This window comes from Haemaphysalis longicornis, unplaced genomic scaffold (genome assembly GCF_048455015.1).
Source record: "Haemaphysalis longicornis isolate Haplotype H1 unplaced genomic scaffold, Haemaphysalis longicornis Haplotype H1 scaffold_49, whole genome shotgun sequence".
Classification (NCBI taxonomy): domain Eukaryota; kingdom Metazoa; phylum Arthropoda; class Arachnida; order Ixodida; family Ixodidae; genus Haemaphysalis; species Haemaphysalis longicornis.
The window spans coordinates 1,275,139-1,299,587 of record NW_027526384.1 but is presented as its reverse complement, the minus strand read 5'-3'; the positions used below and the strand labels follow the sequence as shown (position 1 = coordinate 1,299,587).

The 24,449-nt window shown below is 44.6% G+C and overlaps 1 long non-coding RNA gene across 1 annotated transcript in view; it reads right to left on the bottom strand.

Moving 5' to 3' along the window:
• LOC144137738 (uncharacterized) overlaps nt 1-22,425 on the bottom strand; it is a 202,417-nt gene extending 179,992 nt beyond the window's left edge. The window contains exons 1-2 of the long non-coding RNA XR_013315723.1: nt 22,298-22,425; nt 263-319 (exon numbers count right to left, since the gene is read on the bottom strand). This is a non-coding gene — a long non-coding RNA (uncharacterized LOC144137738). The remainder of the gene's footprint in view (nt 1-262; nt 320-22,297) is intronic.
• Nucleotides 22,426-24,449: the final 2,024 nt, after the last annotated feature.

The following is a 24,449-nucleotide window of genomic DNA, read 5'->3' as shown; positions in this document are numbered from 1 at the left end:
CATTGATTGTACGAATGGAATCGTTTCAAGATCACTGGCTCCCTACGGCATCTACACTGCCCTTCTCAATGGGTACACGACAAATCGCATTGCGTCACCAACTGTGAAGCCAGCAACTCCTATTTGTCACTCAACAACACTTGCAGTATATACGCCCATCAGGGAAACATCAGGATCCCTTTCGACCAAGAAAAAATAACATTTTCGAGAGGGTTTAGGTGCCTAATGTCCATGACAGAGAAATAAAAAACGGAAGTATTACTCCAAGGGAACCACGGGGCCCGTATGTCCAGGTCCACTTCTTACTGAACGGGGGAATCTGCAATAACAAAAGAGAACATTGCCCAATTGTCACTCAAACGAACGTGCAGAAAGCTGCGCTTTTATTCATTAATTCATATAAAAATGTGCAACGGCACAACGGCTATAAATTGGGGAAATAGGTTTTAAAAACTACCCCAAAAAGCCCCCCCCCTCCCTGCAGTTTTCTTCAGCGATAGTTGTTTATTTGACGTGAGCCGAAGAAAAATTTCTCTGATGTGAACAAAATGCCCATCCGGTAAAAACCTCCCGCTTATCGACTGTGACGGCTTCCACAAAATACGGGCCACCGAACATATTTCCTCTGACGTTGTAAGCGACCCTTACATAGAAGAGATGTCTGACCGTGGCCTCCCCGATCGGCTACCTGCGGCGCGCCGTTTCTCCGGCCATCCCAATCGCCCGGAGAGAGCGCAAGTTGAAAAGGGGGCGTGCCCGCGTTTTTCGCCGCACCGCGACGCGCGTAGCCTAAGGTCGCTTTCTCTGGCGCGGGCGGGCGCAGAGGACGAAAACTCGGCCTTCGCAGCCTGTGTGCGACGTTTAATAATAAAAAAGTTACCGCACACCAATGCAGGAGAAAGGAAGAGGTTGTTGCCATTTGGGTAGTTACTGGTGCCTTTGAATTTTCGACGTAGACTATGCACGGAGTGATGCATAAGTGAATTCATTGCACAGCAGTATTCTTTTTTGTAGTCACGCGTGGTTCCAAAACACAACACGTTTTCCGGTTTTATTTCTGAAAATCTCGTACATGTTGTTTGGAACGCACGGAACGCATATTCCGTGCGTTCCAAGCAAGAACCAAATTATGGGAACTCAATGATCGAAATCCAACCATTAGTAAACACAAAAATACCCCCTATGTCGTTTCCTTTTTTCTCCTTTAAATGTGCGGTCTTTGACAGATAAAGTAGATGACATGGCAACACTACTTGAAACGTTTGGCGTAACTTTTACCGCGATACTATTAACAGAGACGTCGTATACTTCAGCGTCTGAAGTGTATACTGCCCAAATGGCTATCAGTATTTCTTCCGCAATAGGCAGATTAAACGTGCTGGTGCCGTTTATTGGCATGCATGCTTGCATATACAAACGTACAGAGAGACTTCCAGTCTACCATACATGGACGTGGTCTAAGTAATGCAATAAAAATCCTTAACCGAGTTACGATTGGTATAGTTCCCCACTTGATGTGTTTATTCACTAATATCCCGAACAACTTACAGCCGATGTTGTGCATACAGATATTAGTGATCAGCTTAACTGCTCACCGAAAAAAATAATGCCCTTAATATGTCATGCCAACAAATTATGTACAGAATATATTACCCAGCCAATCTAGAAATACAGAAACAGCCTTTCGAAAAATACATATGTAGTGTCGATAGCTATATGAAAGGCGTCGCGGAACACCATGACTTTTTCACTCACGGCAAATAATTTGGTAGCGAGATTGCAGTAGGTACTTGAAACAACTAAGCATAATAAATAAAACGCAAAAAAATGATTGATTCGTACCCGTGGAAGCCTAAAAGATTATTTGACTATCGTAGTCGCCTGCCTATAAACAATACACGAGAGCGTATCGGTATTACGCTATTTTCGCGCACGTGCACTCGCACGAACGCACGCACGCGCACACACACACGCACACACACACACACACCAACACACACACACACACACACACACACACACACACACACACACACGCACGCACGCACGCACGCACGCACACACGCACACGCACACGCACACACACACAACGGCTACCCAGCGCGTTCGAAACAACTCAAAAGGCAAAAAAGCATATTTTCGCGCAGCGATATCGCGCGAAAATGCTGTAACAGCGAAAAACGAATTCAGTACGCTGGCATTCACTCTGCCCAAGATGACAGAACCCTGGGCTATGGCATTCGCCTTTCAGGCAAACGACCACTAAAGCTTCATGCAAAGGCAATCGTGGGTGTTAAACAACGTACGTTAAACAACTTTGTACTCGTAGGATCGAGTCAAAATACATAGACCACATATTGAGAGTTTTCTATCCCGAAGAAGCGACAACGAAGGCCGATTTACAACTCAAAGCGCAGGCAGCGTCGGCCAGACGAGCCTCGCTTCAACCTTAGGCTAACGGCGCCGCCTTGCGGCGTGTGTCAGAGTTAGCAAAATTACACCGCTCCCCTAGCTTCCGCGCCGAATGGGACGGCCGGAGCAACGGCGAGCCGCCGGCAGCAAATCGCGGAGGCCACGGTCTGACATTCAGAACAACGCTGCAGGAATGCCAAGAACCGTACCAAGGAAATACCAGTGGATGCAGGCATCTATAAAGCCGATGGAAAGCTCCTTCATATGTGCGAGGCCAAGTGCAGCTTGCATCGGACACTTCGAAAACAAAAGCTGAACCGCAACCGTAGGCGTTGTCTCGCTACTCTCAATTGCTACATCGAAGACTACACAGATCAATTAACGCGTCACAATTGCCACCGCACGTGGGATCGAACGGAGCGGAAAATCGAACTGTTAAAAAACATTTCACCATCTTCCCGTAGGGGAACCCTGAGTAGTATGCGAAGTAGCCATGGGGTCGACTCAAGTTCCCATTAGTTTTCAGTTCGATCGCGGCGTTGCGGGAGGAGAATGAGGGGAGCGGAGCGCGCGCGCGCGTCATTTATACCGCGGAGCTACAGTGGCGCCCTCAGCGGAGTATGCAGCAGCTACCGTCGCGTCTGTAACCTTAAGCTGCTTCGCATTATCGCGCGCGTAGCCGCAGGTGTTGCCATTCATTGCGTAATCCCGGAGAGGAGAGGAGCTTCGGAGAGGAGAGGAGGAATGCCGGAGAGGAGAGGATCGTCGGAGAAAAGAGGAATGCTGGAGAGGAGAGGAGATGAGACAAGAAGAGGAGAGGAGGCTGAGGAGGATGCGCATGCGCAGTGGGGGTGTGGACGCCGCACAACGGCGGAGGGAACAGGCGCGACCATAAGGCGCTCCTTGGAAAATTATCCCCTGTCTCCTCGAACTTGACAATAGTTAAACCCCACAAAGAAACAACCTCAACATACTTCCACCCAGCTTTAACGATTCCGACACCCAGCTGATGAAGACAAGTATAGATGGATACTTCGGGGACTCCGCACTTGAGGTCCTCCCTCGCTACACGAGACAAGAAAACGACCTCCTTGATCGTACCATCAAGGTTATTGAAGTCCTAGTAAGCATCTTAACCGTGCGAATTCGCTCGGCCCCAGGTCCCGATGGTATCACGAACAAAATTCTCAGGGATCTCGACGATAGCTAAGTTAAAGCCCTTACCCGGTACATGGACCCGTACTGGGAGCGGGACGAATACCCGACATGTGGAAAACGGCAAGGGGGGCTATGATACCCAAACATGCAAGAAACTGCTGCTTGAAAACCTTAGACCCTTTTCATTCTCGCCTTGTGCAGGTAAGTTGATCGAGCACGTCATACTCAACAGGATCAACAGCTACATGGAGGACAACGGTCTTTGTTCGTGCACGGTGATCGGCTTTCGACCAAAGCTCTCTGCGCAAGACGGGGTGCTTATACTGAATATACGACCTCAGGGCGCACTGCTCCCCACTCGACACTCAAGCTATTTTCGGGCTCCATTTCACAAAGGCCTTTGACAACGTCACAAAATCAGCTGCCTTCACGAACCTGAGTGAAGTCGGTGTCGGTAAAAGAGTGGAGGACTATATAAGCAACTCTCTCTCAGACCGCACAGCTACACTCGCTGAGGGGGAATTGAATCGGATGGGATAAAGCTAGTGAACAGGGTACGCTGCAAGGCTTAGTCTTTTCCCCTTTTCTTTTCAACGAAGTCATCATTGGTCTTCCCCAATTTTAGACTGAATCTAAGGCTTTGATCATAAGCGTTCGCGCAGATGTTACGCTCTGCGTCCCCGGAGGCCGTTATGTTCATATTCAGGGCACGATACAATAGGCAATCGAAGCCGTCAAGGATTACATAGACACTGGCAATATCAGCTGTTCTGCACAGAAATCGGAGCTGTTGTGAAATAAGTAGACATCCTCCTCTCGTGCCCCACTCTCATCATCGCGAGTGTGTTAGATTAAACAAAACATCGGGAGGGGTCTCCGAGGCTCATCCCTTTCTTCCCCTTTTTTTGGTGCCCTGAAACCCGGGAGAAGGGACCTCGAACGGTGAGGTAGAGCGAGCGTATTCCGCTTCTGTTCGACCGCCTTCTAACCAGTAGAGATAGGGAATGACACCGCACATGGAAGGAGCCGATTCGGGGAAAAGCGGGGCAGCCTAAGATGAAGACTGAACGAACCCAGCCGTAAGAGATATCGGCGGCCCGACACAGCACGATATGTCCGTGAGAGGATACAAGACCGACGCGGAGACGACGCCGACCTCTGCCTTCTAAGCCCGGTCGCCAGCTCTTACAATCGACGTGACGCTGGACCGGACGATGGAGGCCCTTCTAGACTAGAAATCACGACCATCATCGGCCAATTTGAAAACCTCCTCCCAATGACACGACCTTCAGTGAGTGAGTTGAATGAGCTTGCTATTAAGCTAGCAGTACATCATGACAAACTACGCAAGATTAACCGAGAAGTGGAATATTCTGTAGACTTTGATAATCTGGAGGCCGAGTTTGAAAATTCATTCAACTTTGACTATCTAGTTTGTGTGGCAAAATCCAACCTTGAACTTAAAATAGTTGAAACAAAGAAAACTCGGGAAAGCCTAATTGCTTCTCTGAAAGAATGAATTCACACAGAATGCAGGGAACTCCGGGATAATCAGATCAGATATTTGGAAAGTAGCAAAACTTCATCTGCAAATCACACTCATGCATCGGAATACGACAAAGGCCGACATATCAAGAAACTGGATTTTTGAGATATAACGCCTATGGAAACCAACCACTTTGTGTATTCTCCGAAGGAGACTGAGCGCAATAATGGGATTACTGCGATTACATACTCGGAGCGAAAGGGAATCGTTATTACCAGGCCTGGATAAATGCAAACAAAGGAAACCATAAGCGACTTCGACATCAATGACCTGACACCAAATGTAGCCCAGGAGAAGTCTCCTTGTCGTGGTGAAAGAGTGCTTCAAGTGACCGATGGTAATCCCTCGAGGCTTGACGCTGATTACCCTGGTGAAAACAAAGATATATCTTCGTGGCAACCTGACCTACTTGGCCCTCCACCGTTGAACCATAACGCACTGAGAAAGCAGTACATACGAAAGAAAGAGGAAACTGCTAAAAGGAGCATTTTAAGCAAAGAGGACATCAAAGATGGCTGTGCTCATAATTTGCCACAGTTCGAAAATAATCACCAGGGACGGGTAATGTTGGAAAAACCAAGAAAGAATGTTCACTTTCTTACAAAAATACGTGGAGTGAACCCCGACTCAAAGCGCCGAACTGGAACAGCATTAAAAGAGAGAGAGAAAGCTCTTTATTAGAGGAAATCAGAGAGGTCTGCCGCCATGTTAACGCCGACATGCTACTCTGCGGGGTACGGGAGGAGGGAAAAAGTTGCAATAGGAAGAAATGTGGAAGGGAAAGAAGAAAGAAGAAAAAAAAGAAAAAAAAAAGGAGGAAGCGTGTGCGTTGGGGACCGTCAGTGCGACACGTGAAAAGTCTATGGACGGTTGTAAAGTGCAAGGATGGTCTGGTCCTATATCAGCTCAGCGACGCCGATGTCATTGATGTATTCAAATAATGCGGTTAGCACTTTACACTGAGAGGAGGGAGATGGCCATGGTCCCAGGAGTGCTTTTAAAGTCAAGGAACTGTGGTTGAGGCACTCGATCTTCTGTGCGAGATTGTTTCTTGCTTGATAGTATGTAGGGCACTCCAGTAAAATATGCTCGACGGTTTCTGGTGAACCGCAGTTGTCACAATAGGGGTTCGAGGTTAGGCCAAGGCGATATCGGTAGGTATGTGTTAGCGCCACGTTGAGACGTAAGCGATGGAGCAAAGTCTCTAGCCGACGTGGTAGTCGCTCCGGTAACCTCAGTGCCAAAGTTGGGTCGACATGATGGAGGAATGGGTGCTGGTTTTCCGGGAGAGACCAGAAGGTGCTTCTTTCCCTGAAAACAAGCTCCTTTGCTAGCCTAGAGGCATCGTGCTTCGTGAAGAAAATGTTCCTCACGTTCCGCAGTTGCAATCCTCTCTTGGCAGCCTCATCTGCTTTTTCATTGCCTATGATGCCGCAGTGGGCAGGGATCCACTGCAGTATCACGCGGTGTCCGGCGACCCAAACTTGATGATTTAAGTAAGAGACATCGCGGGATATATGTTCGTGAATGCTGAAGCAGCTTGCACGTCGAAGAGTTTGCAGTGCCGCCTTCGAATCCGTAAAGATTACCCATTGTTCTGGCTTCTGGCGGAGAATGTAGCGAAGTGCTTGTTTGATGGCATGAAGCTCAGCAGATGTAGATGTCGTTGGGCGCTCAAGACGGTATGAGAGTGCTTGGCCGGTGGACGAAATGAAGAGCCCAGAAGAACTGCAGTCAGCCGTAGATGATCCATCAGTAAAAATGTGGGTCATACGAGAGTATTGGTCACTTATATGGGCAAGTGTTACTTGAAGGAGGCATATCTGAGGCATAACTTTTTTTGATGTGAGTCCAGGTATGTTTAATTTTATGCATAGGGGTGATAGAGTCCAAGGCGGGAAACCAGATGGCATGAGTTGTCGTCGTTGGGTAGGTACAGAGATGTTTATAGAATTTAGAGTTTCTGCGAAGCTCGAAAATTTGTTGCATCGTACAATACCTGCCAAGAACTTGGATTTTGCGTGCAGCGTATGCCTCAAGTATATTCGAAATGTTTCCTGCATTCTAATAATATCTAAAGGCAAGCAACCAGCCTCTGCGACAGTGCCAACACACGATGAGCCCTTAGGAAGGCCGAGGCAGGTACGCAGGCAGTTATTTCTAGCCGCATTGAGTTGCTTTTGGCATGTGGGCGACAGCCGTTGCAGAACAGGCAGACTGTAGCACAGCAAGCCGTCTACATATGCTTTGCAGAGAAGCACCATGGATCTGCAGTCGCTTCCCCATCGACATCCAGCAAGGTACCCAATAACTTGTGCCACCGCAGAGAGACGAGTACGTAATCGCTTTACTTCCGGCGCCCATGATAGATTTCTATCTATGATGATCCCAAGGTATTTTTGGGTTCGTGCGTATTGTAGACAACGACCGCCAAGGATTAGAGGGTATTGTCTCATCCGCTTGCGGGTGAACGCCATGGCAACGCTTTTCTCGGAAGAAAGGCGGAGACCCTTGGACGCAAGGTACGAAGACACATTGCTCAAAGCTTTCTGCAGCCGCTGTTGCGTTGTACGACGTGACTTTTACGCACACCAAATGCAGATGTCATCCGCATAAAGTGTGACCTTGACGCCGGGAGGGAGCGCACGTTTTAGGTGGATAAGCGTAAGGTTGAATAATAAAGGACTTAAAACGGCTCCTTGAGGCACTCCTTTCTGTATACTGTGATGGGAAGTAGGGCCTTCTGGCGTGCACATGAAAATTTCGCGTCCTTTGAGGTAGCTCGCAATCCAGGCGTACAGTCTTCCACCAAGACCAAGGACAGCTAGGGACTCTAGAATTGCAGTGTGCAAAACTGAATCAAACGCTGATTTTATGTCAAGAAATACTACTGTCGGTATGTGTCCGCTTTGTAGTTCTTCTTCCAGTGAAGCGACGAGAGCGATTATGTTGTCAATAGCGGATCTGTTTTCTCGGAAGCCATTCATTTCAGGTGGGTAAAGGTTTTTGCTTTCCAAGTACCATGTAATTCTCTTAAATATCATTTTTTCCATGATTTTGCCAATGCAGCTTAGTAAGGCGATAGGCCGGAATGAGTCGAATCTTGTCGGTTGCTTCCCAGGTTTTAGGATTGCAGTAATTTTAGCGATTTTCCATTCTGTAGGAACGCTGCCACAGAGCCAGGTTGAGTTGTAATATTCCAGAAGGCGTAGACGGGAATGGTGAGACAGATGGGAAATCGCTTCGTAAGGTATGTCATCATGACCTGGAGAAGAACGTTTCTTGACATTCGAGATGGCCGTGTCGAGCTCTCGAATAGAAAAGGAAGATCCATTGCGGCTACAGCGTTTGGTGGCGTTACGTCGGGGACACGCTGAAGGAATAGCGGAGGCATGGATACTGTAGATATGATCCGACAATACTCCTCAGCGGCTTCTTTTTGTGATATGCCTTCGTGTAACGACAGCGCTTTGAAAGGATACAGTTGCTGGTTATCTGTGCGCATACCTTTTATAATGCGCCATATCCTCGATAATGGTTTGTGGACATCTAAGTTTGCGCAAAAATCACGCCACCGTTGCCGGTTTAGCTTTTCTAAATAACGCCTCACGTGTCTTTGCGCTTTGCGAGCCTGCCTCAAGTCCTCTAAGTTTTTGGTGCGTCGCGCCTTACGCTCAGCGCGTCTGCGGAAGGCACGTAGCCTTTCATATTCTGGATCGGTCTTAATATCTAGGCGCTTCCTCACTACGATAGATGACTCTGTCAGACAAATAACCATAGTTCGTATTATGTCGTTGTCGTTAGTGGCTGCGGTTATTCCCACGTCAGTGCGGTTTTTGAAGGCTTCCCAATCTGTGCGCTTGACGTAGCTTTGACGTCGACCCACAGCTGCATCTTGATAAGATATTAAAATCGGAAAGTGATCACTGCCTCTCGTTTCCAAATCTGTACGCCAAGTAAATTTTTGGATAAAGTTGTTTGACACGAAGGAAAGGTCAATACAGCTGCTGATAGTTGTATTTTTTATGCAGGTGATGCTGCCGTCATTGAGAGGTTCGATACCGTGATTGGTAAGTAGATCAGCAAGCCTTGCTCCACGAGAATTGGTATGCGCACTTCCCCATATTTCATTGTGGGCGTTGAAATCACCGCATATGATGTGAGGTGGGCTTGTACCTGCAATTATATTTTCAAGCCTGCGGGCATCAAATGCAGCTCCTGGTTTCAAGTAGGAAGCAATAAATGTAAATCGCTGAGTCCCGATCATAGTGGTGGCACACACATATTCCTCAGTGTCGTGAGGTTGGACCGGTACGCCTGCTGCTTGTACATCTTTCCGAAAACCAATAAACAGCCGACTTACTCCCGTCAGGCGGTGCGAGTGAAGGAAATAATAATTTCTTAGCCGAAAGTGATCTTCAACGCGGGATTCCGAGATTACGAGGAATGGGAACTGGTAAGTCTGTACAAGTTGACGGAAATCTGCAAGTTTTGAGCGCAGGCCGCGGGCATTCCATTGGAAGATTGTGCAGTCCTTGAGGTTAGTGTTTAAAGACACCTTTGGAGACGTGATTTGAAATTTGGTCGTCAGTGCTGAACTCCGAAACCCCGCTGCAGCACCTTGAAGGATGACGTCACAAGGGGCTCCAAGGCCAAGATAGCCTCGACTTCAGGGAGAGATTGAGCGGACGGGTTAGCGTGCAGCAAAGCCTTGAGAGCCGTAAAAAGCATGGGAATGAGAAGACTCACAACACCTGGCTGTGTGGATTGATGTGCCGTCTCATCGAGGTTCTTCCCATGACGTCGCTGTGAAGACGAGGCCGTGTCCTTAGTAGCACCTGACAGTTGAGCAGATTTGGGCGGTGTCCGTTCTTGGAGTGCTCCCGAATATGACTTGTTCTGTGGTGGGCTTTGAAGCGGTGCGTCTTTCGATGAGGAAGTCACCGTTGTAAAAACGACCTGTGGGTTCGGCGGAGGTTCACGTCGATTGGTAGTTTTGCCCTGGATTTGCTCGACACTGCGAGCGAGAGTAGCAGCCTTTTTCTTCGGGCAAGCTCCATACGACGCGGGATGTGGGCCTCCACAATTCGCACACTGAGGTTGGGTCCGGGAGGTGCAGTCCTTGTGGGAGTGAGCACCGGAGCATATTTTACAACGTACTGGTCCTCTGCAGTTTTTGGCGATATGACCATGTCGCTGGCATTTAAAGCATTGCCTTGCTGACCCCATATATTCTGCCACCGGGAAACTGCAGAAGCCGAGGAACATACGTTCCGGCAGGGGTGAACCTGATTTAAACTCCAGAATCACAGATTTTCGGCGAGATTCAGTAACGACGCCGTCGTCATTAGGCCGGTAGGAAACTTGCCTTCGGGCGGATATCACGCCTTGGTCGCGTAGGTAGTTTCCAAGATCCTCGTCCGTGTACTCCAGAGGAACACCTTCGATTTTCCCGTAGGTAGCCATGTAAGAGTGCGGTACCCGAACATCCACGGCCATGCCAGCGATAGTAGACATCTGGAGAAGGCGGTTCACGGCGGTCAGAGACGATACGGTTACAGTGAGACTGCCGTCCTTGTTCAGTCGATGTGTTAAGACTTTCTCCTGTGCCGCCGCAACGACGTCCGCAGCCAAGACATTTGGGTTGACTTTCCACAGGGTACATCCAGCTACTGTCGGTTGGAACACGACCGGAATTCCGGCGGTTCGTTTCTTCTTGTAAGTGACAGGCGTGAACGGTACCTGGTCCATTTCAACGACGTCGGCATCAGGGTCTGCAGTGTCCGCTGGAGGTTGATCTACTGCGCGCTTTTTCGGGGCTGATGGGCTCTGTGGGTCTATAGGTGTGTTACATGGTGCAGCAGAGGGAGACTGGTGCGGAAGGCTCCTCTCGTGGTTCTCCATGATGGCGGCATAGAGCGCAGGTGATGGCTGCACCCCGCCGTGCCGGAGGGCCCGCTCACTGGTCCCAGCGAGCCGCTTGATGCGGTGGGTCCTCTTCCTGGGGATCGCGGCAATGCTAGGAGGAGACAGTGCGAAGGAAGGTGACCCAGAAGGGTAAACACAGGCAAAAGAAACGAAGAGTTTGGAGACCGGCTACAGCAACCAGCCTTCCAAATCGATCTTCTTCTTCTTTCCCTCCAGGAACAGCATTGAACACTACAAACCGCATCGTGCGCCATAAGGAGAGCCGCAACGCGAATTCCTCCCACGTGCATCCGGCTGCTACAAAGAAAAACAATGACGTATGGAAGCGGAAAGAAATATCTGCAAACCGGACAAGCAAAAGGAGTTCAACTAGTCTTCTCAAAAGACTGCATGTGGGGGCTGCAGCAGCTTGGTTCACAGGGCCACGAAAACCAACATACCATTACCATAGATGGAGTTGGAAGACGCCATGTGCTTGACTCTTGCTTCGCACGGACTCAAAATCAACTCTCCATGGACTGAACAATTTCTTGGCTACAAAGGATACTCATTCATTGCTGCGCGAGGATGGAGGATGTGAAATAAGTAGACATCCTTCTCTCGTGCCCCAGTATCATCATCAGGAGTGTGTTCGATTAAAGAAAGCATCGGGAGGGGTCTCCGCGGCTGGTCCCTTTGTCCACAGGAGCTTTTACTATATCGGCCAACCAGAAGAGTGCGGCGCACAGATGTGACCCCTCGGGGAGTCAACTTTTCGCTGGTGGTGGAACACCATGCATCCCGATAGCACGACCGCTCGTTGAAACGTATACGTGCGGCCTAACAAATGCGCCTTTCCGCCGGTGACGGCACTAGTTTTTTTTTCTGCCTCTGAGTCGCCCCTGGCGCTAATCATCGGTGAAAGAACCGCGGCGGCTGCCGGCCGCGGAAGCTGCTTCGATGCGTTCTGAGGTACCCGCGTAGACAAACGGCCATAGTTGTTCACATCATAATTTTTAAACTTAAGCGGTGATTCCTGAGCGTTCCATAATAATGGGCATTTCTAAACTACAAACGGGGTCAGTTTTTATAGTTGTCAGATACAACGCTGCATTTTTTTCCTCTCAGTGCCACTTGGTAGCATTCGGTGTATTGAAAAATTTCCGCAAGGGGAGGTTCTTTTCTTGGATATTTTCCCAAGGAGTGTGCAAGTTATTTTTGGCGCATTACGGTGCTTTTTTTATAGGAACTATGTTGTTTTTTTTATTGTAATCACACACAGCGTGATGATCAGAAAACGAACCGGGAAACCCACAGATTCTTTGTTATTTGCGGGATGCAAAAATCACCAAGATGCTAGATGCTGTGGCGTATGCCCGACTTCTTACAGCGTGGTTTACAACTGTGACCGGATAGTATGGCGCATTCTCTTTATACCGGAAGCATTTGCGATAAGTAGTCATCTGCCGTGTAGTACAGTTATAAATCGTTCCCCCGGACGGTTCGCCAGTTGGGTCTTAGAAGCAGGAAAACCTTGCGGGAAACAGTAAAAGCAGGACGAATAAGAGGAAGAAATATTTTATTTAGAGAAAAGCTGTTCGGAAAGAGGGATTTGCGGCACCACCAGTCCAGTTTTCAAACAGTGACCTCAGCAGTTTTCTTTGAAATAGCTCACATATTTTCTGGCTGGGGTGTGGGTTCTTGCTGGCGGCACGTCACATTAGCTGACAGTCTGCACAGGCATGGAAACACGGCGTCACAATAAAGCCTGCAAATTCTGCTCAGTATTCGATTTGCTGATGACACATTCTGTGCTTGTGGACAGCAAACTGAAGACTTGCATTACGTCCTACTTGAGTGCCCTCTGTGTGCGACGTAGCGAAAAAATTAAGTGACAAGCTTAGTCTGCCATCTCGAACACCCCTATCTTTGCAGGAACTGTTGGTCCTGGGGATAATGTACACAAGAAAACGAAAGCCTGCTATGCCTTAATGGAGCTTTTTTAAGTGGCGAAGATGTAAAAACACTACCAATTGCGTGTACATTCCCGTGAATGAGTGTGGAAACATACAATGGTGTTAGTTATCAGCGAAACTATCTCTGTCGCATCATCGCCATTTTGTATTGTTTGTAGAATACATGAAAGTAATTTTTTTGGATTATATACCGATATTCTATATATATATATATATATATATATATATATATATATATATATATATATATATATATATATATATATATATCAGGGTCTCGAACCGAACGGAAAACTGGAACTGAATCGGTATTTTTGCCTGAACTGAACCCGATCCCGAACCGTTGTTTTTTGAGCACGCTGAACCCAAACTGGAACTGAACCGAAAAAAGAAATAACGGTTATAAGTTCGTGCCCAAACGGTTCGACCCTCCGTTGTTGATACTGCACAGTCAATGGAATTCAGGCCTTTTTTCTTTCACGTACCATGAACTTCGTACCCGCTCGCACACTTTCCCCTCCAGACAATTGAACATTATCACCCTCTATGTAACAACAGGGGAAATGAACGAGCACCAAGGTATCACGGTCTGTTGCTGCTGAAAGCGCGAACTTAGTGCAAGCTGACCAAATAAAATGTCCTTCTCGGCAGCTTGCAGGGGATATAAAACGACTTTGCCCTTCCCTAGCTGCGACTTTTTGGAGCAATCAGGCTGCAGGAGTGCTCCCCTGCGCAACAGCGAAAGCCCACACCTGATGTGTGCAAACGTTTTGCATTTCGTAATTTGTTAAAAGGTCCGACACCTGTAAATTGTTTATACTTGTCTAGTGTGGGCGTAGGAGGTGCTCAGTGGTTAAGCCGTTTACTGCTGACCACAAGTGGCCTCGATCTCCCTTCCCCACGACCGTTTTCCTGAAGTAGATGGAAATCGAGAACGTCCGTGTATCGAGATTTTGATCCACGTTTAATATCACCAGCTGGTTAAAATAGGTATGCCGGCCGGCAACATAAGGTGCGCCTCGGAACAGGGATATAGCACAGGGCATCAAATGCGCCAGTTTTTTTAAAAATTGTGTTTACACGGAAAGCAACAAAAAAGAAAAGGCGAATCACGTTGTTTTAAAATATTACGCAATAAGTAAAACTGAATAGGTACAAAAAAGCACCAAAACGTCGATATTGCTCAACACTTTTCTTTGCCCTGCCTTTCACAACCAAGCGTGTCATCAATGCGAAGGAAGTGACTTTCGTGGTCAGTTTTTGAGGAAAGTACAGTGGGCAAGTTCCCTTTCTTACGGATACAAATAACAACAGATATGTCCGGGAAAATTGTTAAGGTGCGCACTCAATCACTTGGCAAGATACTGCAGTCCTCGACCTTTTTTTGGAAGCAGAAACAGTAATAAAGCAGATGACACGTGCAGAAAGCCAGGCTGGTACCTCACACTGTCCCATTCGCCCCGCGATCATCTTTTCTGCTTGTTCGACAGTTTTGTTTGACAAGAACAAGAGGCGATTCTCTTCCGATTGAATTGAACCGACTGTCTAGCTCTGCTTCGACAACGCAAGCGGCAAGTAATTGAACATTTAGCTAAGTTCAGTGTTCCGTGAAGTGGATTGAGTTGGACGCTCTAAAATTGTGAGTTGCTATGTATAGGTCAACGCAAACACACTCTCAACACTACAACACTCACAACACACACATACATAACACTATGGCGAAGAAGTACTCGGACCAGCGAAAAATCTCGCAGCCACGGTACACATCATCCAAGTTAATTTGGCAAAGTGTGCCAAAGGGAACGAGGCGTTAAGTTTCTACCATAACGAAAATCACAATCACATCTCAGCAATACAGGAACCTTATCATGTTAAAGGAAAGGTTATATGTTTTCCCATCCGACATCAAGTCTTAGCACAAAAATAACCCGAAAGTCGCTCTAGTAAATCATTCTCCAGATGTAAAAATATTCCCTCTCATAATCGACCAAACATTATTGCGCCGAAGGTAAACTGGGAAGAAAAGGAATTCATTATAATTAATTGCTACGCCCCTCCCAGAGACGATTTCGAAAACACGTTAAACCGATTAGAACTCTTCTTTCAAGATTTTTCTACAGACCATGTAGTACTAATGGGTGACTTCAATGCTAAACACATAGTATGGGGAGGAGATACAACCAATACAAGGGGTGACGATTTATTTGAACTTTCCCTTAGGCACGACCTTTCTGTTATAAATAGCCCTAACTCACCTCCGACATTCGAAAACAGTATAGGTAGGAGTTGGATCGACGTAACCATTTTAGGTCAAGCGTTATTACCAGAAGTTATTCACTGGGAAGTACTCGACTAATACAACAGCAGCGACCACAAATTTATTAGTTTACTTTTATACGATATCTTTAACAAACCCAAGTATCGTCTCACCCTGAAAGGTGAGAAACATGTCCTAGAACATTTAAAAAATGACACTTGGTTCGAAACCGCTAGAAACGGGATTAAAACAACAGAAGAAATCGAAAATGCTGTGAACACATTGTATGATAAAATAGAGAAATTAGTAAGTAAACATAGCAAAAAAGTTAAACCATCCCACACACAACCAAAACCATGGTGGACAGTTGAACTTGAAATCGAGAGAAAGCGAGTAAGAGCACTAAGAAGGAGGTATCAAAAATCGCGAGAAGAAATCAGGGAACAATTTAAGCACGAGTACTATAATGAACACAAAGCTTACAATGATAAATCAGCCACAGCAAAAAGAAAAAGTTGGGAACAACTTTGTTCACAAGTTCATAAAAATCCATTCACATTACCGTATAAATTAGCCAGAGGAACAGTAAACCAACCAATCATCATTCCAAGTTTAGAAAAAGAAAGTTGAGGAAAAACAAAATCAACTGAAGAAACAGTTGAGCATATATTAAGAGAGTTATACGATGTCGACAAGGCTTGTGACGAAGAAGAAATTCTTCTTCTTGAAAGCGATAGCGATGAAGCTGTTATTACTGAAAATGAAATTAACGCAGTCATTTCTGAATTACGCAGAAATTTAGCTCCTGGACCAGATGGCCTACGAGCCACATTTTTACAATGTCTATATAATTACCAAAAATTATTCTTTCTTGAACTTTACAATGCATGTATCAAAACAGGATACATTCCATCACGGTGGAAGGAATCAAATATAATTCTAATACCAAAATCAGGAGATAACCAAGGAGCCAACAAATATAGACCCATAGCGGTCAACTCTATTCTAGGAAAAATACTTGAAAAATAATTAAAGACAGAATATGTTACTTCTTAACCAAGAAAAAACTCCATAGTACAAAACAGTTCGGATTTACCCATAACACGTATGCAACCATCGCCTGAAACGAATTAAAAAAAGAAAATTGATCAAGCAAGATTAGATAAAGCGGTATGTGTTGTCATTTCTTTAGACATAAAGAACGCATTTAGCTGTATCAAATCATCTGTCATTCTAAACTTTCTAAAAAAATCAGGGTGCCCAAAAAATCTGATCATTTCGACTCATAACTTTTTTAAAAATAGAAAAATTATCTATAACATGGAGAAATCAAGAATTCAACTCTATCTTAAGTCAGGCTCTCCCCAGGGGTCACCTTTAAGTCCATTACTCTGGAACATAACTATTTTAGATCTCCTAAACAGCAAATTTCCTAGCAATGTATATATTCAGGCTTTTGCCGATGACATAACCTTAGTAATAAGGGGCAATTCAAGAAATAATATCGAACAAAAGGCAACCGAAGCGCTCAAAATAGTAGAAAACTGGGGAATAGACAAAGAACTTACATTTAACACAACAAAATCAAAATTCACTGTAATAGGGGACAAGTACATGAAAAGACCTCCCATTATCTAACTAGGAAACAAAAATCTTAAATTATGCAAAGAAATTAAAATATTAGGCGTCTATATAGACAACAAGCTCAGTTCTATCCCTCACATCAACTATGTAAATGAAAAAGTAAACCAAATAATAAACAGCCCAGGAAAATTTAGAGCATACAACTGGGGGCTTACCAGCAAATACCTACAACAAATTTATATCAGAGCTATAGAAAGAATCATAGTTTACGCCGCTCCAATTTGGTATAACAAACAGATACTAATAAGAAAAAAAAACTAAGAAGTATTCAAAGAACAAGCCTCCTTAAAGTTACCAAAGCATTTAAAACAGTATCCAATCCGGAGTTAAACATCATAGCTAATGTCCCACCAATTAATCTGACGATCGAAAAAGAAATCGAAACATTTAACATACTTTTCGCTGGAAAAATGTTCATCTGGAAAAACCGCGCTTTTACGGGAGACGAAATAAGTAACAAAGTAGATACATGGCAGCTGCATCCAGCAGATAAGATATCTTTTACCTATCTTACTCAACCAATTTCCAAGACACATTTTGTAGTATTTACAGACGGCTCGCAAGATAAAACCGACATAGGAGCAGCTTTTATAATTCTAGACAAATCCGGCAAAATAGTAGAAACCAAACAATGCAAACTTCCGCAGTACAGCAATAACTTTGAGGCAGAAGGAATCGCGATTTTAAAGGCACTTGAATACCTCCAAACTAGCTTCAAAGGTAACGTACAGTTGTATACTGATAGCCTATCAACCCTAAAAGCAATTAGCAATCCATATAACCGGAACCCAAATATATTTAGAATTAAAGAAATGCTAAGCAAAATAGCAAAACAGGTGAAAATAACGTTAACTTGCATTAAAGGTCACAGTGGCAATGTCGGTAACTAAATAGCGGACGAAATGGCTAAAAAAGCCGCAAAATATGGTGAAAAAATTGACTGGCCTATTTCACTATAATTTATCAAAAAACAGCTTAATATTAACCTAAGAAAACATTGGAATTTTCAGTGGAAACAAGAAGGAAATGAAAGCTACACATTCCAATGGATAAAGAATATTTACAAAATTTCGGATCACTTTCCCACCAATTATTACGCGTCACAGTTTGTCAGTGGACACGGTAGATTTTCATAGGTTCGCCATTGCAAATAATAACATATGTAAATGTAACCTACCAGCAGACAGTTTTGATCACTATTTACAGGACTGCCCATTAACAAACAAACACAGAGAAGAACTTCTTGATATTCATAGAAATTATCTCGTAAGAAGGAAACCGGAGCTAATAAAACATACAAAAACATTAAAAATTGTAGAAGAAATGACAATACTAGTTAACGCTAATATTCAACAATACTAACCCCTGAAATATTTTGTCACAATTTCACTCACACGCAGAAACAATCGCAGCGGCAAATAACGCGATAATAGCCTTTAGATCGTTTGTATTTACCATTGTTCTTCATTAAGTCATTTTCTGTTTAATTATCTTGTTTAATTACCTTTTTACGTTTTTTTTTATTTTAAATCCATACATCCATTTTCAATGTTTAAAATTTACCCGATATACCTCGCTGGAACGGGAAGGGTTTCAGTTCTTGAGCCCGTTTAATAAAGTCAAAGATGATCTCGGTTGATCGAGCGGACACAGCCAGGACTGCCCATAGACTACCGGACAACGAACCCACCCCACAATTTATTTTCGCTCTTTAAAGTTTCTTCTCTCTTCTCTGCAATATCTCGTAGTTGTTTAAAGTTTGCTTCACAATTGCGCCACAGCCCTTGGGGAACAGCCGCATTCTGAATTTCTGTTTTTAATTTGTTTTGACTGCCGTTTAAACTACTAAATTTTTTTTCTAATTTCAGTAATAATTCAGCTCACCAAACTGGTTCGCGAACGGGTGTGGTACGTGATTTTGTCGAACAGGAACTGAACCGGAACGAAATGATTTCGCCTGAACCAGAACCGTAGCCTAACCGCTATTTCTTTAGTTTCGACACACTCAGACATATATATATATATATATATATATATATATATATATATATATATATATATATATATATATTTATCATTTCAGAGAAAACGGTTGTTACGTACGACCCTTTATTCAGGCGCTCGGGCGAAGGAACAGCCCCACGCGGTGATGTAATGGCGATGATGATGACAGGAGCCAAGGCTTAGTGCTGATGATAATGTACAGATGTACAGATGATGAGGAAGTTCTATAACGTTCGGAACACTAGCAGCGTGGTTAAAACAACTTAATATATACGTGTGTGTATGCGTGTGAGGGCAGGTGCGTGTGCGTGCGTTCGTGTGTGTGTGTGTATGTGTGTGTGATCGTGCGTGCGTCTGTGTGTGTTCGTGTGTGTGTGTGTGTGTGTGTGTGCATGTGTGTGTGCGTGCGTGCTTGGTTGCATGTGTGTGTGCGCGCGTGTGTGTGTATGAGTGCGTGCGAGTGTGCGTGCTTGTGTGTGTATAAAACCGGCTAGGTGATACAAGGTGATACCTTCCCTAGGTGATACCTTCCCTTTTGCCCCGTCATTTGTGCGCTGTGAAGATGAATGTGTGCGTCTGTGTCTGTGCATGCGTGAATCTTTGTATGTGCGTGCGTGTGCGCGCATGCGTACATGTGTGCGCGTGTGTCAGTTTCGCTCGGGCTCGCTTTCCCTGCTGTTTATTTGCGCTCGGTTGACTTTTGACGCTTGTCTGCACCAGATTTTGCGTATGCGTATCCTTTGTATCATCATAAAAGACTTAAAATCACGAACACTATCTCAACGCATGTTTAAGTACAGTTTTTGATAGCGCTCCGGAAGAAACATTGCCGGCATCGGACCATTACTTGCGAAGCCGGACCTACACGGAGCGCGACTCTTTGCAGCACGAAGTGTTCTAGAGCGAGGCGTAGACGAGTGTCCCGGCGTTTTAGTACCGTGACTACATAAGACCTCGGTTACGACGACGACGACATGAGACGCGCCAAGCCGATCCCCTCAGGGGCTTCGCCCCTAAAAGCGCATGTGCTCAGAAGCAACACGCCAGGCGTGAATGGCGTTTTGCATAGCTCAATGTCAATGCGAAGATGCCCTTTTTCACTCAGATTGAACGCTCGGCCACGTAATTCGTGGAATTAGCACGCTAGGCCACTTCGATTGGTTATTCAGGAGCACTGGGGGGGACGCCCTACTTGAACTCTTGAACCTCCTAGAGCATAGTCGGCAATGCCAACAGGGCGAGGAAGAGCGCGACACATTACAAGCGTTTGTGGTGTGTGGCTGCCTCGACTTTTCTTGTTTTCACGCTGTTTTCTTGTATATAAGTTGTGAGAACTGGCGCGTCAGCAAACACTCTTGGAAATTTCAGTTTTGCACTCGAATTAAAATTTGGGGTTTGGATTTCGTTTCACAATTTCCTACTTCATTCTTGCAGAGAAATTCGCACTTGAGCAGGGCAAGTTGTTGATTTCCGCTGTAGTTGTCGGCGGTTTACAATAAGTACGTTTTACTATTGCACATGATATATGCATTGCTCCACACAGATGCTTGTTCATTACAATATAGCTACGTACGCAATGGAGCCTACACTATTATAATTGCCATTAATCATCATTGTAATCGTAATCGTGCCCACTTTCAGTCACCACTCAAGGAACGTGATTCTTGTACGCTGATGAATAATCGCATTATGAGGGGTCTCACGCGATCCAATTCCTTAAGTGGTACAGGGTGGATCTGCTCAGCTTTCTTGTCACCGCATACGCATACTACAGGAAAACTCTCAACTGGAAGCCTAGTCGGTAGCCTTTGATTTTCAAAAACTTTATTGATCTTAACTAAGTTTTCCCTTCCCCTCACCACTAATTCCAATGGCCCTTGATGTCTTGAACATCTGCGTCCCGCGGAGTTGCGAAGCGATAACCGCCGTTAATTTTACTAGGTCGAATGCGTACAAGCCGAAGGAAACTAACGTTTTTACAGTCGCTTTATTCAACGGCTTTATTCTGTTTTCATCCAAGCCAGATTATACTGTATCTCTAAAAAAGGGGTGTGGAAGTGAGCGTCAAGTGATCACGGTTCATGGAGTAAACAAACATAAGGCAAAAGTTTTCGTACGTACCCTTTCTATTTTTTTTTTACTTAGTCGGTCAACACGTCTTGCCACCCTTCCTTTGCATTCCCCAGTTTCTTTGCACTCTCATCAGAGAAAGCAAACAGAGGTAAACAGGGCGTCGGAGAATGCAGTTGTTAGGTCTACGTGTAGTGTTTATCCTTCTCTGAATACATTTGTAAGTTAGACGGAGAACGAATCGTTCGGCGGGTAGCTGATGGTGCGACAGCTGCGTTTTGAGAAATTTAAGTTTGTCTGGCAGAAAGGCGGGTATAGCAGAGCTTCGCACTGGCGGCAACTTGAAGGAGTGGCTTTTGTAAGCGCACTGTGGTTGTGACCTGTGTTTGTAGCGAATTTCAGCCGCTGGCTGGGTTCACCTGAGTGAGTTTTTCGGATGATACAACGGAAATGCAAGGCTTTGTTTTGGTTCTCTCGGCAGCCATCCGCAACACCACACTGATTCGTTTAATGGGAAAGAGTTATACGTTGCGAAACCTATTTTTAGGGTTCTTCGCAAAGCGTGCAACCAAGGACCACGTTTTCTGTTGTCTCTTCCCATACGATGGTAATGCCGGACTTCTTTTTTTTTTTTCAAATCTAATTATGTATGCTTCTCGTGTATATTTTTTATGCCTTCAGCCATTCTGTGCCATGTTGGGAAACTTCCGCCTGATTTAGTTGTTTTTTTACGTCTGTTTAGGAGCTGTGCCAGTGTCACACTGGGATATATGTGACTCTAGTAACACAACTTATCCTGATAGCAGAGTTATTATTATGCGCGTGTTATCCCATCGTAGGTTTTCATTAATTCCTCGGTGTGGCTAAACATTTTTATCAGCCTCTCCACTCCCAAAAGACATTGTTCATGTCATTGCTTTCAAGAGGTTTGTAGCGTCATCGGAGTGGTCATCTACGTCCCGAAAAACTTAAGACTTCAAAGGGCGCGTTGATGTGCTGTAGCCACCTCGTAACTCGACGATTTTGTAGAAAATATTCTGATTTACTCAAGTTTGCACTCTCTGAGGTGCTTCCATTTGCTAACGTAACCCGGGAGCTCGAAGGCAACGTCTCACCTACTGCGTGAAGCGTAGCATTACCGTATTTAAGCGAAAAAACACCTCTCCATTCAGCTTTCATAGTCATCTAGTATAATCGCACATGGGAAGTTGAATACATTGCACAAGAAACATCACAACATGCGCCATAGGTTATTTTTCCAAATTGATGAGCAATTTTCATAAAAGAAAGCAAGAGGAGTTGATTTAAACTTTCGATACTTACGACATTACGAAAGCAGCCAGAAAAAAATAAAGCACAAGAACAGATGGGGTGAAATGCATTTTGAAGTTATCTGCAAAAACGGGTTTGTACCATACGGCTCTTAAATGCCCAAGTGAGAACCCCGGCCTTATATACTTATTTTGAACGCAAGGCATTGTCCAACCTTTCCCACCTTCGATAAATTATGCATATTGTGCATTCAACAGAGTATAACAAAGGTGTTATGCCTGCAGCCGATGTTTTCTTACGTCACCCGTATGTTTTCGTTTCAAAAGAAATCATTTCAATAAAACTGAAGAATTCAATGATCTACAAGGAGAATATAACAACTGCAACGAGAAAGTAACAAAAATGCGCGTCTTATGAAGTATTCGGGTGCACATTGGAAGGAGGCACAGAGGTCTGCCAGAGATCATAAGTGCAGCAAAACGTCATGGAAACCTCGAAGACCGTTGCTTTCAGTACATGTCAGTATCACCGATTGCTTTGTACATTCAATAGCTTTGTACATTCAATAGGTACATTCAATAGGTGCGATCATTACTTGAACACGGTAAAATCATATGGTCACCATTCACAAAACAGCAAATCACGAAACTGAAAGGAATACAAAGGAAAGCCATAAGGTTCATCTAAACAGGTACAGACATAGAGATTCTCCGACTGAACTAATTAAAAACGCTGGCTTGCTTACTCTTATGAATAGAACATGGTTAGCACGTACGAAATTTATGCATGAATTAATCCATGGTCGTCTAAACATTGATGTATCCGCCTATCTCACGTTTGACCTAACCAGAACAATACGCCAAAAACACCCAATGCGACTTAACGAATACTACTTCAACACAAACTGCTTTAAGTACTCATTCTTTCCGATGGCCACTAATGAATGGAACAAACTGGATCCGAGTATTTCCAGCACTACCGAATTAGCGAAGTTTCTAACTCTTGTCGAAAATGAACTATGTATTATGCAAGCGGAATCACTTGGTTGATTCTCATTTGTGCGTTTGAGTGTACATGTACCAGCGAGGTATAATGTTATCATATTTTTTCTTTAATCAATATTTCGTACTGAATCCAGGAGAAGGAAAATACTCTGTTGATTCTTGAATATGTTTCTGTTTTTCAGTGTGTATATATTTGCCCTTACCTGAATTACTTCGCCATATTGTAGGGTAGTTTCTTAATATTGTATTTTTTTATTGTTGTGTTCCTTGTGTTGCCAATGTGTCAACCATTATTCAAGGCGCTGCATTTATTTTCTTCCAACAACTTTTTTTTACGCTAATGTTTTATTCCTCCCTTCATCTGAAAATGTTAAATGATCCGATTCTGTTAGTTTCATTCTGTACTTTATCGCGATGTATGTGTCTCTATTGTGTACTTATTCGAATTTTTTTATGTTCAGGCCCTTCGTGCTAAAATCCCTAAGGGGAATGGCAGTATGTCAAAATAAATAAATAAATAAATATATTTGGAATGCAATTTTTCTAGCTGGAATGTTACAGGGAAGGTTGATTGCGACTAAAAGCACTTGAGAGCCGTTATAGGCATGCTGATCCTTATAGGCATGCTAATTGGAACAACAGAATTATACAATTTAGAAGTACTGAAGGACAGGAACACGGCGAGGCTGATATGCCATGACAGTTTTAGGTTAATTACGACATTCCAGAAGAGTTACTTAATTAAATTCTTGCCCACTTAAGAAGCTTTATACCAGCGCTTTTCTTTGCCCGCTCTCATGCAAGAAAGGTATGCGAAACACAGTTCAAAGTTACAGAAAATATGTGACAAGTGACCGTATACGAGAAAAGTGTAAAATTCCTTAGAAAAGTAGTGGCTTCAAAAAACTATATTGAGCGCTTCAAAGCGTTGCTCGCGCGTTTTCCGTGCCCTGAGGGAAGTACCGCAGCTAATCGAAATTTGGAAGGAACAGAGGCAATTGCAATCACAGTTCAATCGCGGCGGGCGATTAACCCTTCAGACTCGCAGGTAAATTGCACTATCTATTGGCAATTAAAAAAAATGCCGCGTATGTGCTTACTTCGCTGCAAATGTCGTCGAACGATAGTCGTCTGCCGCCTGAGAGAGAGGAAAAATTTATTGAGCAGTTATATGCGTGGGGATGGCTTCTTAGTCCAGA